Raw genomic sequence first — 9,411 nt, forward strand, 5'->3', positions numbered from 1 at the left:
TTTTTTTCTTTTAGTTTGTTTATGTAGTGGATAGCATTTATGGATTTCCATATATTGAACCATCCCTGCATCCCTGGGATGAAGCCTACTTGATCATGGTGGATGATCGTTTTGATGTGTTCTTGGATTTGGTGGGCAAGAATTTTATTTAGTATTTTTGCATCGATATTCATAAGGAAAATTGGCCTGAAATTCTCTTTCTTAGTTGGATCTTTGTGTGGTTTTGGTATCAGTGTAATAGTGGCTTCGAAGAAGGAGTTGGGTAGTGTTCCTTCTGTTTCTATTTGGTGGAAGATTTTGAAGAGTATTGGTGTTAAGTCTTCTTTGAAGGTCTGATAGAATTCTTCACTGAAACCATCTGGTCCTGTGCTTTTTTTGGTTGGAAGCCTATCTATGACCCCTTCTATTTCTTTAGGGGTTATGGGTCTGTTTAGATAGCTTATGCTCTAAGATCAAGAACTGACAAATGGGACCTCATAAAACTACAAAGTTTCTGTAAAGCAAAGGATACCATCAAAAGGACAAAACGTCAACCAACAGACTGGGAAAGAATCTTCACCAAACCTAAATCCGACAGAGGGCTAATATCTAATATATACAAAGAACTCAAGAAAGTAGAACCCAGAGGTCCAAATAACTACATTAAAAAGTGGGGTATGGAGCTAAACAAAGAATTTTCACATGAAGAACTTCGGAGAGCTGAGAAACACCTTAAGAAATGTTCAACATCATTAACCATTAGGGAAATACAAATCAAAACAACCCTGAGATTTCACCTCACACCAGTCAGAATGGCTATGGTCAAAAACTCAGGAGACAGCAGTTGTTGGCGAGGATGTGGAGAAAGAGGAACAGTCCTCCACTGCTGGTGGGATTGCAAGATGGTGCAACCACTTTGGAAATCAGTCTGGCGGTTCCTCAGAAAACTGGGAATGTCACTTCCTGAGGACCCTGTTATACCACTACTGGGCATATATCCAGAGGACTCTTCAGCATGCAATAAGGACACATGCTCCACTATGTTCATAGCAGCCCTATTTGTAATAGCCAGAAGCTGGAAAGAACCTAGATGTCCTTCAACGGAGGAATGGATACAAAAAATGTGGTATATTTACACAATGGAGTACTATTCAGCCATTAGAAACAATGAATTCATGAAATTCTTAGACAAATGGATGGAGCTGGAGAGCATCATACTAAGTGAGGTAACCCAGTCTCAAAAGATCAATCATGGTATGTTCTCACTGATAAATGGATATTAGCCTAGAAACTTTGAATACCCAGGACATAATCCACAAATTAAATGATGTCCAAAAAGAATGGAGGAGTGGTCCCTGGTTCTGGAAAGACTCAGTGCAAGAGTATAGGGGAATTCCAGAACAGGGAAGTGGGAAGGGGTGGATGGAAGAATAGGGGCTTATGGGACTTGTGGGGAGTGGGGACCCAGAAAAGGGGAAATCATTTGCAATGTAAATAAAAAATAAAATAAAATTAAAAAAAACATTTTATGGAGGCTAGAAACTTCTAGATCTAGTCCTAGTGATACTTACAACAGAAAGAAATGCTCTTTACTCAACTCAAGATATGTATTATAAAAGGAACATTTACATTGTATAACTTATAAACATAGAATTAGTATGTTTGACAATTAATAAATGTATAAATTAATATTTATTCACTTTACATCTATGTACTGGCTGGTTTTGTGTGTCAACATGATACAGGCTGGAGTTATAACAGAAAAAGGAGCTTCAGTTGTGGAAATACCTCCAGGAGTTCCAGATGTTTGGGCATTCCCTTGTGGGTAGTTCCATCCCTGAATTGGTAGTTTTGGGTTCTATAAGAAAGCAAGCTAAACAAGCCAGGGGAAGCAAGTCAGTAAGGAACATCCCTCCATGGCCTCTGCATCAGCTCCTGCTTCCTCACCTGCTTGAGTTCCAGTCCTGACTTCCTTTGGTGATGAACAGCAATGTGGAAAGTGTTAAGTCGAATAAATCCTTTCCTCCCAAACTTGCTTCTTGGTCATGATGTTTGTTCAGGAATAGAAACCCTGACTAAGACAATGTGTGTATTTGTCAATATTCACACAAATTAAATCAATGCTTAAAATGCAAGATGCATTTAGCATTATAAATATAATCACGAAACTCATTACATTCTTAACTAATTGCATAACATCAATTTTCCAATGCTAGAAATTATATATTTATTACCTCATGCACATATTTCCACTTGTATATATCCTTCAAATATTATCAACTTTGAAGTAAAATAAATTTTCTTTTTGGAATTAAGAAAATATATAAAAACAATGTTCCATGGACATTTTAACTTTAAGATTTCTGTGATTATGTTTTATATATACTATTATGGTTTTGGGAAAAGCAATGTAATCATTAAAATATATTCTCTAATTATATTTTACTAACAAATTTCCTTAAAGAAACAAGTTTTCTTTAAAGACTGTTGAGAGAACATGTGTTCTTAAAATGTGGTATTCTGATCATTAATAAAGATAACTGGATTGATTACATTCAGTATCACTGTAAGGTCTCATTGGTAGTTCAAATTGTGACTTATCACATTATGTTTGTGATTGGGATCTGTAGTATACTCCATGACACATTTAATGACACCAGTTGAATCACTATCGGTGCCCTTATTAGTAAATCCGTTTATTAAAATTCAGTGAATTCTGCATCACTGTATCACTGAACTCTAACCTGTTCAAATTAACTCATTTTTAAGCAGGGCATATTTTTATGGAACTGTTATGAATTATTTTAAGTAAAAGAATCCTTTTGGCTAATGCTTACAAGAAGTAGCCTATACTCAAACAAGATATTTTAAAAATCATTACTTCATTTTAAGTCAAATATTCTATGAGCTCAGTGTTACTTTCACATAAAAGACTGGTATTATCCGTATATGTTACTGTATTTTGTTTCTTTAAATATTTTGGAAAAGTAATAGGTATGAATAAATCATACATATTACAAAATAATAACTCAAATTGATGCTTTGTTCTTTCATTAAATACAAGTTCTAAAATATGTTTTTATGACATAGTGTTCTTTCTGAAAAATCTATTTCACATTTTTCCAGTTGAAACAGAGAAAGATACTGAGAGAGATACGGAGAGAGATACCGAGAGAGAGAGAGAGAGAGAGAGAGAGAGAGAGAGAGAGAGAGAGAGAGAGAGAGAGAAGGAAAATGGGTATGAACAAAAAGAAATTATATCCAAACAGTTGAAATTTTATAATAACAAAAACTATTCTTTTCTCAAATAGAAGTCCTTTAAATGTATTAATGTCTATTTGTATGCATACACAATTTCATATAAATAGTTACTATGGACAGTTTATACAATAACATACATACTCTATAATTCTCTAGAGCCATATAATTAAAAACACAGTGCTTATTAATCCCTGGAGAATGAAAAGGATCCAGTGAGTTTATTCATTAAATATCATAATCTACTTTAGACACACAGGTTAGACAATCTTTTCCTGAGGGTTTCTCTCTTTTGTACTAAGGCATCTGTCAAATGAACAATTTTATTCATGTTAAAATTTCCCCAGAGAAGACAATACAATTACTCATTTTCCTTTGAGAAATAACATCAATTAGAGGGATATGCACATGAATTATAATTTGAAGGAAAGACTGTTTGATGTCAAGGTATAAGACATGGAAACTGCGCATTTATATCAGTGAGAAATTGTTAAGTGGTACATTCCAGACCCTCCAAAGCCAGTCAGTCCCAAATGGCAAAACTCTTTAAAGCAACTTTTTAAAGTAACAGGAACACGGTTGTCTAAATAATGAAAGACTGATGTGACCAGCTTAATATACTTTACTTACTTAGATCACATGTGAGAACCTCTTGAGACCTATGTTTTCCTCTTCCAACTGAAGTTCTAGGAAAGATGTCAAGGCACTAAATGTGATGACATGAACCTGTTACTCCGATTACCATGGAGTTGAGGCAACTTGTACCTGGAATTCAAGTAAGATGAAATAGAAAAAAATAACTAAATAAGTGCATGTTTCTTTTTTTCTTTTCTTTCTTTCTTTTTTCTCTCTATGTAGCACTGGCTGTCCTGGAATTCAGTCTCTAGACCAGGCTGGCCTTCAACTCAGAAATCTGCCTGTCTCTGCCTCCCAAGTGCTGGGATTAAATGCGAGTGCAACCCCTGCTTGGCCCAACATGTTTCTAAAGTACTCTAAAAATACATGTCACTTTATTTTATGTATGTAAGTACACTGTTGCGCTTTAGACACACCAGAAAGAGGGCAGCAGATTCTATTACAGATGGTTGTGTGCCACAATGTGGTGGCTGGGAATTGAACTCAGGACACCTGGAAGAGCAATGCTCTTATCTTCTGAGCCATCTCTCCAGCCTTTACATGTCACTTTAAAGATAATCAAAAGTTCTTGAAAATTGATTACAAGAAATCCAAGTGCAGATGGGATACTCTGTGGATGCAACGATCCTTTGAACAGAACATCAAACATATAAAAAGTAAAGATACTGTGCTTCTTAGAGTCCTGACCCTAAGGAAGATGTCTTAGGTTTCTAGTGCAGTGACACAAAACTATAACCAAAAGCAACTTGGGTGTTTATGTTATCTTGCACATGTAGTTCATTAAAAGCAACTCAGGACATAAACTTAACTCAGGAACCTGGAGGCAGGAAATAATGCAGAGGGCATGGGACAGGGCTGCATAATGGATGTTTTTTTTTTTCAGCCTGCTTTCTTCTATCATCTATGATAAGCACCTAACTATTGGTACTGAATATCCTAACACAGATGAATTACAAGAAAATGACCTTAAATCCAATATTATAAAGCTGATTGGGGCCTTTAAATAAGAAATGAATAAAACCATTTAAAAATATATGAAAAGACAATAAAAGAGGTGAAGGAAATGAATATTGGTACAACCACTCTGGAAATCAGTCTGGTGGTTCCTCAGAAAACTCTGCATGTAACTTCCGGAGGACCCTGCTATACCACTCCTTGGCATATACCCAGAGGATTCTCCAGCATGTAATAAGGATACATGTTCCACTGCGTTCATAGCAGCCCTATTTATAATAGCCAGAAGCTGGAAATAACTCAGGTATCCCTCAATGGAGGAATGGATACAAAAAATGTAGTATATATATAAACAATGGAGTACTATTCAGCCATTAGAAACAACTAATTCATGAATTCCTTATACAAATGGATAGAGCTGGAAAACATCATACTAAGTGATGTAATCCAGTCTCAAAAGATCAATCATGGTATGATGCACTCACTAATAAGTGGATATTAGCCTAGAGCATTGGAATACCCAAAACATAATCCACACATCAAATAATGTCCAAGAAGAATGGAGGAGTGGCCCCTGGTTATGGAAAGACTCAGTGTAGCAGTACAGGGCAATACCAGAACAGGGAAGTGGGAAGGGGTAGATGGGGGAACAGGGGGAGGGAAGAGAGCTTATGGAACTTTTGGGGAGTGGGGAGCCAGAAAAGGGGAAATCATTTGAAATGTAAATAAAAATATAGAATAAAAAAAAGAAATATACCATAGCAACAAAGATAGATATTACTTCAGATTAAAGGACTCAAAAAGAGTTTCCAAGAAAATGAACCCAAGAAGCAAGGTGGAGCAGCCATCCAAATATCTAATAAAATAGACATTCAAAAGTCATCTAAAGTGGTGGGAAAAGAATACTTCGTAGTTGTCAAAGAAAAAAATACACCAAGATGACATCTTACTTCTGAACATCTATACCCCAAATGAAAGGGCACTAACGTTCATAAAAGAGACATTACTAAAGTTTAAATCACGCATCAATCCCCAAAAATTAATAGTGGGAGACTTCAGCACACCATGTTCACCAATGGACAGGTTATGATATCAAAAACTAGAGAAATAATGAAGCTAACAGATGTTATGAATCAAGTGGCCCCAACAGATATCTACAGAACATTTCACTTAAATGCAAAAGAATATACCTTCTTCTCAAAGCCTCATGAACTCACCTTCAAAACTGACCATATACTCTGTCACAAAGCAAGTCTCATAAGATACAAGAAAATTGAAATAACACACTATATCTTATCAGACCACCATGGATTAAAGTTGGACTTCAACAAAAACAACACAAAGCCTACATTCTCATGGAAACTAATCAAATCTCCACTCAGTAACCACTGGATCAAGGAAAATATATTAAAAAATTTATGACCTTCTAGAATTAAATGAAAATGAACATATCCAAACTTATTAGACACAATGAAAGTGGTGCTAAGATGAATGTTAAGAGTAATAAGTGCCTTCATAAAAAATTGGAGAGATCACATGCTACCAATTTAGTGTCACAGCTGAAAACTATAGAACAAAAAGATGCAAGCATACACAAGAGGAGTAAATAGCAGGAAATAATCAAACTCAGGACTGAAATCAATAAATCAAAAACAAAGAAGAATACAAAGAATCAATGAAACCAAGAGTTGGTTCTTTGAGAAAAATAAAAAAAAATAGACCAACCCTTAGGCAAACTAACTAAAAGGAGGAGAGACTGCCCTAGTCCTAATTAACAAAATCAGAAATGAAAATAGGGACATAAGAGAAACTAAGAAAATCCAATCAATCACTAGGTCTTGAAAAGCGTGTGCTCCACAAAATTTGGAAAATCTAAATGAAACAGGTCTTGTCCTTGAAATATAAAACTTATCAAAGTTAAATCAAGATCAGGTAAGCAATTTAAATAGACATCACCACTTAGGTAATAGAGGCAGTCATTAAATGTCTCCCAAACATACCTAGGCCCAGACTGTTTTCGCCATTTTCTACCAGATTTTCAAAGACGAGTTAATAGTGATAGATATTCCTCAATTATTCAATAATATCAAAACAAGGGGAACAATGCTATGCTCATTCTATGAAGCCACAGCCACCTATTACTAAACACACAAGGACTCAATTAAAAAGAAGAGTTTTAGACCAATTTCCCTTATGAACACTGATGCAAAATACTCATTAAAATACTCATAAACCAGATCCAAGAACACATAAAAAGCATTATCCTCAGTAATTAGTAGGTTTCATTCCATGCAAGAATTGCTCAACATATCAAAGTCCATCAAAAGAATTTACCATATAAATACTTTATATGGTGGAGATGGATTACATCATGTTTGAAAGTGATGTCTAAGGAGAGACCAATAAATTGATGAATCAGAGGAAGATTTGCCGAAATTGTATCTGTTATGTGCAGTACAGTTGAGTTCCATTTAGTTTAGTTGAGTGTAGAAGAGTTCAGTGAGGGGATTTCAGACAGCTCTGTTCAGTCTGTTAATTTTAGGGCAGTGGAGCTGAGTTCATTCATGGGTTCATGCAGTTCAGTGAAGGTCAGTAGAGGTAGCTGAAGCCAGAGAATAGAAGGAGCTGAAGATTAGAAAAAAGGATGTCCACTCTCTCCTTATCTATTCAATATAGTATTTGAAGATCTAGCTAAAGCAATTAGACAGTGAAAGGAGGTCAACAGGATACAAATTGGAAAGGAAGAAGTCAAAAATATAACTAGTTGCAGATGATATGATAGTGCACTTAAGGGCCCCAAAAATTCCACTAGAGAACTCCTACAGCTGATAAACAACTTCAGTAAAGTGGCTGCATATTAAATTAACTCAAATAAATAAATAGCCTTACTCTTCTCAAAGGATAAACATGCTGACAAAGAAATTAGAGAAACAACACCCATCACAACAGTCACAAATAATATTGCATACCTTTGAGGAGGGAGGGGGATGATTGGAGAATGGGCAGAGGGAAGAGGGCTTATGGGACTTATGGGGAGGGGGGGATCGGGAAAGGGACGATCATTTGGAATGTAAACAAAGAATATAAAAAATAAAGTAAAATATTGCATACCTTGGAGTGAGTCTAACAAAGCAAGAGAACGATCTGTATGACAAGATCTTCAAGTCTCTGAAGAAAGAAATCTAAGAAGATCTCAGAAGATGTAAAAACCTCCCATACTCATGGATTGGTAGGATTAATATAGTAAAAATGGCCATCTTGCCGAAAGCAATCCAGATTCAATGAAATCCCCATAAAAATTCCTAATCAATTCTTCATAGTATTAGAAAGAGCAATTTGCAAATTCATTTGAAATAATAAAAAATCCAGGATAGCAAAAAAATTTTTCAACAATAAATCTGGGGTAATCACCATCCCTGTCATCAAGCTGTATTGCAGAGCAATAGTGATAAAAACTGCATGGTATTGGTAAAGAAACAGGCAGATGGATCAACAGACCAGAATTGAAGCACCAGAAATGAAGCAACATACCTATGGTCCCTTGATCTTTGACAAAGCTAAAAGTATCCAGTGAAAATAAAAGACAACATTTTCAACAAATGGTGCTGGTTTGTTTGATGGTCAGCATGTCAAAGAAAACAAATCAACCCATTCTTTTCTCCCTATAAAATTCCAAGTGGATCAAGGATCTCCACATAAAATCAGATACACATAAACTTATAGAGGAGAAAGTGGGAAAGAGCCTCGAACCCATGAACACAGGGGAGATTTTCTTGAGGAGAACACCAATGGCAAGAATCAACTTCTTTTTTTTGTTCTTTTTTTTTATTCGATATATTTTTTAATTTACAGTTCAAATGATTTCCCCTTTTCTAGCCCCCCACTCCACAAAAGTCCATTAAGCCCCCTTCTCTCCCCCTGTCCTCCCACCCACCCCTTCCCACTTCCCCGTTCTGGTTTTGCCGAATACTGCTTCATTGAGTCTTCCCAGAACAAGGGGCCACTCCTCCTTTCTTCTTGTACCTCATTTGATGTGTGGATTATGTTTTGGGTATTCCAGTTTTCTAGGTTAGTATACACTTATTAGTGAGTGCATACCATGATTCACCTTTTGAGTCTGAGTTACCTCACTTAGTATGTTCTCTAGCTCCATAACCCTATTAAAAATGGAGTATAGAGCTAAACAAATTTTTCAACTAATCAATATTGAATGGCCGAGAAGCACCTACAGAAATGTTCAACATCCTTAGTTATCAGGGAAATGCAAATCAAAACAACCCTGAGATTTCACCTCACATCAGTCAGAATGGTTAAAATAAAAAATTCAGATGACAGCAGATGTTGATGAGGATGTAGAGAAAGAGGAACACTATTCCATTACTGGTGGGATTACAAGGTGGTTTAACCACTCTGGAAATGAGTCTGGTGGCTCCGCAGAAAATTGGACATAATACCAGCTGAGGACCCAGCTATACCACTCCGGGCCAAATACTCAGAAGATGCTCCAATATGTAGTAAGGATATATGCTCCACTCTGTTCACTGAAGCCTTACTTATAATAGCCAGAAGTTGGAAAGAACCCAG

This window comes from Apodemus sylvaticus, chromosome 9 (assembly GCF_947179515.1).
Source record: "Apodemus sylvaticus chromosome 9, mApoSyl1.1, whole genome shotgun sequence".
NCBI classification, from domain to species: Eukaryota; Metazoa; Chordata; class Mammalia; order Rodentia; family Muridae; genus Apodemus; species Apodemus sylvaticus.